Here is a 6007-nt window from a genome sequence, read left to right on the forward strand (position 1 = left end):
CACTCAGAGAGTACTGCTGTCTTACTTAGGGCCACTTTCAACAGAGAAACCACAAGACCAATTAGAAAGAAACTGTAACAATGATAATCATAACAATTATCATTGAAGTAAGTGATTAGCACTTGAATAGCTTAGTTTTGTGATTTTGGAGTCAGGCAAAATTTCTATTCCTCAAATTATAATCAGTGGGATGTAGAGAAAATGTACCAAATTGCTTGTATCTTCAGTCTGATCACATGCAGTAGGAAAAATATTTATCTCTGAGGGCTTACATGACAATTATATTGATACTTCATTATTATATATGTAAAAGGTCTGACTTATCATAGGGACTAATTAACTAAAATCCAACTATGCCACAGGGCCAGAGTCCTCCTTTCTAGTTAGCATTGATCCAATAATCAGATACCTTTTGAAAACAATTCTTTTCCAATTGTATTAAAACATAAGCATCTTGGACACTTTAAGATACATTTTCATATTTGCAATTAATTATGAGCTACAGATGAATAAGAAGAGTCAAATTAGAGCAGTTGGATCATCAAGGAACATATATAGTCAATTTTATCCATATTTTCTATGTAGTTTACAGATATGTTACAAGTGCTTTGTTCAAAAAAATACAGCCTCAAGTTCCATCTTCTGAAAACAAAGTTCAAATTTCATATGATAAAGACCAAGGCCCTTTACAGTCAAAATTAAAGTTATCTTTGAAGACTCATTTTAATTATTTCCTCTATAGCTGCCATATCTGCTGTTCTCCAGAAAAACCAAGTGCTCTCCATTCTATAAATATATATGTCATGCTCCCCCTTGCTGCCACAGTTTAGCATATATATGTTTTTCTCTATATCTGCAATTCTCTAGTTTTTTTTTTTTTTGGTGAAGTGAATTCATATTTCAGAATTGAGTTTAAATATATCTACTTTTATGAAGCTTGTCTGATTTCTTTAGGCAGAACAATTTCCTTTTTTCTTCTGTGTTCGCAAAACATATCATATATGATTCTTATAATTAGGAAGAGTATCAATCTGAATAACAATCTTTTCTAATGACAAAAGACTACTGAAATATGGAAAGTTTAATTTACTTAATTTTCTATTGTTGTATAATTTTATTTTGCTTTTTAAACACTTTTCACTAAGATAAACATGCCCATATAATTTTAATATAAGTGACAGAGAATTAAGGAGTCAAAGCTGTCTTATTATTTGTATCTATTTGCTGTCATATTAATGTGACATTTAAATACACCAAGCATCTTGAATTTTAAAGAAGCTAGCTACTTATGAATTCCTCTAATCGAAATAATCATTTCTTTCTATTTTAGTTTTAATATATTTTTTGATGCATAAGGTCTCTTAAGAAGATATCTAAATGGCATCTTCCCAGTAGTTAATGTATTTTGCTCATTTTCAGAGTCCCATTTCTTTAACCCAGAAAGATTGTATGTGATTAATGATGTAAACTTTATATATTCTCCCCATGCACAAATATTTTAGAATTTATATCTTTAGATAATTTCCATGTGTCAAAATTTTTATCTTGAATAAATGGTTAGACATCCAAAACTGCATTCAATACTCATCTAGTTTTTGACCTTTTTTGGATGTTTTTTTTCATACACCCAAAAAGCCATTATTTCACATCATTATTTCATAAGTATGCTTTTCATTAAGTAAATAATTCATTATTTTGTTACTAGGTTGCTAGGTTTCATTTTTTAGAAAGTTACTGTAATTGCCAAGTATTAAATATACAGTCATATTTGAATATTACAAATGTGAATTGTTTAATCATCATTGAAATATGTATAACTTTCAAAAAAGGTTATTTAAAAGGTGACAAATCCAGGCATGGTGGTATATGCCTGCAATCCTAGCACTCTGTGAGGCTGAGACAGGAGTATCACAAGTTTCAACCCACCCTGGGAAACTCAGCAACTTAGCCAGAACCTGCCTCAAAATTTTGAGAAATAATAAGGAGAAAAGGGCTGGTGATATAGCTCAGTGTAAATGCCCTGGGTTCAATCCCTAATACTGCAACAACAACAAAAAAGTAAGTGATTGAACTCATCTTTTTATTTATTGTGCTTGTGCTCTATATTTGCATGCTATTTTACAATTAAAAAACAACTTTCAAATCCATGTTTTTTTTCAAATCACCCTTGTAATATGGGCAAGTGTATTTATTAAACATCTTTTTTTCTGTTTCAATTTTTTTTACAGAAGTCATAAAGGAAGAATTTATTGAGGTTTTCCATGAGCTTTGTACTAGACATGAAATTTATTTCCTTTTCGTTCAGTTTTCAAGCAATAAAGAATTCCTTGATACTAAAGATCTTACGATGTTTCTTGAGGCAGAACAGGGTGTAGCACATATAAATGAGGAAATAAGCCTTGAAATTATTCACAAATATGAGCCATCCAAAGAGGGCCAGGAAAAGGGCTGGCTCTCCATAGACCGGTTCACTAATTACCTTATGTCACCTGACTGTTACATATTTGATCCAGAACATAAGAAGGTCTGTCAGAATATGAAACAGCCTTTGTCTCATTACTTTATAAATTCATCTCATAATACATACTTAATAGAGGATCAGTTCTGAGGTCCCTCTGACATCATAGGATATATCCGAGCTCTTAAAATGGGTTGCCAGAGTGTTGAGTTAGATGTATGGGATGGGCCAGATAACGAGCCTGTAATTTACACAAGCCATACAATGACCTCTCAGATAGTCTTCCCCAGTGTCATTGATATTATTAACAAGCATGCGTTCTTTGCTTCAGAGTTTCCTCTTATTTTATGTTTAGAAAATCACTGTTCTATCAAACAACAAAAGGTAATGGTTCAACACATGAAAAAAATTTTAGGAGACAAGCTCTATACAACATCACCCAATGTTGAGGAATCTTATCTACCATCCCCAGATGTCCTGAAAGGGAGAATACTAATTAAAGCAAAGAAGCTATCTTCAAATTGCTCTGGAGTAGAAGGAGATGTTACTGATGAAGATGAAGGAGCAGAAATGTCTCAGAGGATGGGAAAAGAGAATGTGGAGCAACCCAACAGTGTGCCTGTGAAGCGATTTCAGCTTTGCAAAGAACTGTCTGAACTGGTCAGCATCTGTAAGTCAGTTCAGTTCAAAGAATTTCAGGTGTCATTTCAAGTCCAGAAGTACTGGGAAGTCTGCTCATTTAATGAAGTGCTTGCCAGCAAATATGCCAATAAAAATCCAGGAGACTTTGTAAATTACAGCAAGCATTTTCTTGCTCGAGTCTTTCCTAGTCCAATGAGAATCGACTCTAGTAACATGAACCCTCAATATTTTTGGAAATGTGGTTGTCAAATCGTGGCCATGAACTTCCAGACACCAGGACTGATGATGGATCTGAATATTGGCTGGCTTAGGCAGAATGGAAACTGTGGCTATGTCCTTCGGCCAGCCATCATGAGGGAAGAAGTCTCTCTCATTCTTCAGCACTAATACAAAAGACCCCATCCCAGGAGTCTCACCTCAGCTTCTTCACATTAAAATCATCCGTGGGAAGAACTTTCCCAAGCCCAAAGGCTCAGGTGCCAAAGGTGATGTGGTGGATCCCTATGTCTATGTGGAAATCCATGGAATTCCTGTGGACTGTACAGAACAAAGGACAAAAACAGTTTATTGGTACATTGTAGGTATACAATATGATAACATTCATCATTGGGAATTTGTACCTTTCCATGATGTATCTTGGTTTTTATTTTTTCCCCATTCCCCTGCTTGACTCTCAAAGTTATCCTGTCTAGCATAACATCAAAAGTATATGATGATGGCAGGGACTTAGCTCAGGGGTTCTGCCGCCTGCCTTGCAAGCACAAGGACCTGAGTTCGATCCCAGGTACAAAAAACAATATATATGATGAAACTGAGCATACTACTCTGAACTTGATTTCTAGTCTACTTTTACTCCTCATAAAGTCTCCAAGACTTTAGGATTAGTTATCTGAAAATACTTTCATAATTGTGAATTAACTGACATAGTAAGAAACTTTGTAAATCTCTGTGGTTTATAATAAATGTTCCCATGCATATAGAGAAATATAACATACTTCATTTTCTAGCACTTTTATATATTTTATACACTAGGCTTCATATTATTTATGATAATTCATGCTCACACTATATTCATGTGACGACAGCTCAGTAAGCTTACTGTACTTAGAGATTTTAAGCATCTTAAATTAATTATAATTAATTATTGAGCTAACTGCTGTAGTCCAACAAAGACATCACCTTTACATGTCTTATAAAATTTTTTTAACCTAAGGATAGATAGATCTAAAAGATTAAATAGAAAATCCTTCATTGCTTCATGATTCTGAGGCACTTTAAGCCACTTAGAATACATCGTGTCCCTGAAATGCATTAGGACAATTGATTTATTAAGTTCTTTGCCCTTTTTATGTATGTAACATATTTAATATCTTCAAATAAGGTACTCCAGGGAACCTACTATTTAGGATGTTCAAAAAAATCAGAAATCACTAAGGCTGCTTTAGTAAGTTTCATTTTAAGCCAGATGTTTTTCCAGAATTCTGAGACTATTGTAAGATTCCCAGGAGTCTGGAAAGTGAATCAGAAGTCTAGGTAGAATCCGGATCCCTTCTGCCACTTTGCCTGTACTTTTGACTTTCAGGAATTTAATTTGGTTCAAGTTGACAAACACTTAGACATACTTAACCATGATACTTAACCATGATACTTAACCAGATGCTTGTTTGGGCTGGCAACATAAAGGTGAATAATGAAAAGCCACTCTAAATATCTTGTCAGCTAATAGGAGAAATGGGCTGGTAGACAAATAAACTAAGTCTAATAAATACAAGAGAAATACATGCAAAGTACAGACAGAGATGACAAAAAAGAATGGTGAGCACTACAGGTAATAGCTTCCACAACAATCCATTTGTCTCTCTCTTTTTTTTTAACCCAGCACAATTTGGGGGAGGGAATCACATTTATTCTACAGAATGTTCCACTGACTAACACAGAATCAAATATGGATATGGTGAAGTTTCCTTGGGACTTAACTTATTTTCTGGAGATAAAACAGAGCAGAATCAAAGAGATGCTGTCAAACTCTTGACTAGAATTGAATACTTGGACATCTTTTCCATTTAGTCACAAGATCATTTAAACCTATATTGTTAGATTATACATTGTATGATAAAACAAGATAGGAAGAACATATAGGTCATTGATACAAAATAAAGTAATCAGGGTTTAGTTGGTAATATAGATGGTATGTTATGTATTTTGGGTAGAGAGACATTTAAAACAGAAAATAAGAGATTGGTGGAATATGTGAAAGGGCTACAGAAGCAGAGATCAAGAAAGTCAACATCAAGAACATTGGCATCATGGGAAACAAAAAGTAGAGGATTCTCAGGAAAATCCCTGGAAACCCAGGAAGGCTGCAGTCAGCTTGTAGATCCCACTCAGAATAATGATTTGTTTCTCCCTATTTACCCTTCCAAGTCTTTCTCCAGTGCTTGTCATTGACAGAATCTTGTGGGAAACCATATAGGAAATTGTATTCCAATAAAATTGTATCGAGATTTTTCCCTTGTTTACAGCTGTTTGATTGAAAACAGTCCCTATCATGCAACTGTCCAAATCACCCTAAACCATGTAAGTAGCTTCACAATTTACATCTATACATTGAATTACTAATTTGTTCTTAATAAGTAAATCATTGTTTATTTTTTTATTGTAATTTCAAATAGAGTATATGTGGAAGGATAGTAAGAGCTACTATATGAATGAAAACTCAGGAGGAGCCACTTTAGCATTTGTGGAAAGTGACAGTATATAAAATGATTCAAAAGAAAAGTAAACATAACTAAATTGAGGATTCAGTTTTAATTTAACATTTATTAGCTGCATAATGTTGAACAAGACATGTAAATGTTTAAATTCTTGCTTTTTGTACCCCAAAACAGTATTCTATAGGTAATATTT

At 33.7% G+C, this 6007-nt stretch overlaps 1 pseudogene; it reads left to right on the forward strand.

Moving 5' to 3' along the window:
* The first annotated feature begins 2174 nt into the window (after positions 1-2174).
* LOC101721826 (inactive phospholipase C-like protein 2 pseudogene) lies at positions 2175-4739 on the forward strand (annotated as a pseudogene).
* The last annotated feature ends 1268 nt before the right edge of the window (positions 4740-6007 follow it).

The sequence above is a fragment of the Heterocephalus glaber genome, unplaced genomic scaffold (assembly GCF_053883595.1).
Source record: "Heterocephalus glaber isolate CG9 unplaced genomic scaffold, H.glaber_assembly_v1.0 deba00001481, whole genome shotgun sequence".
NCBI classification, from domain to species: Eukaryota; Metazoa; Chordata; class Mammalia; order Rodentia; family Bathyergidae; genus Heterocephalus; species Heterocephalus glaber.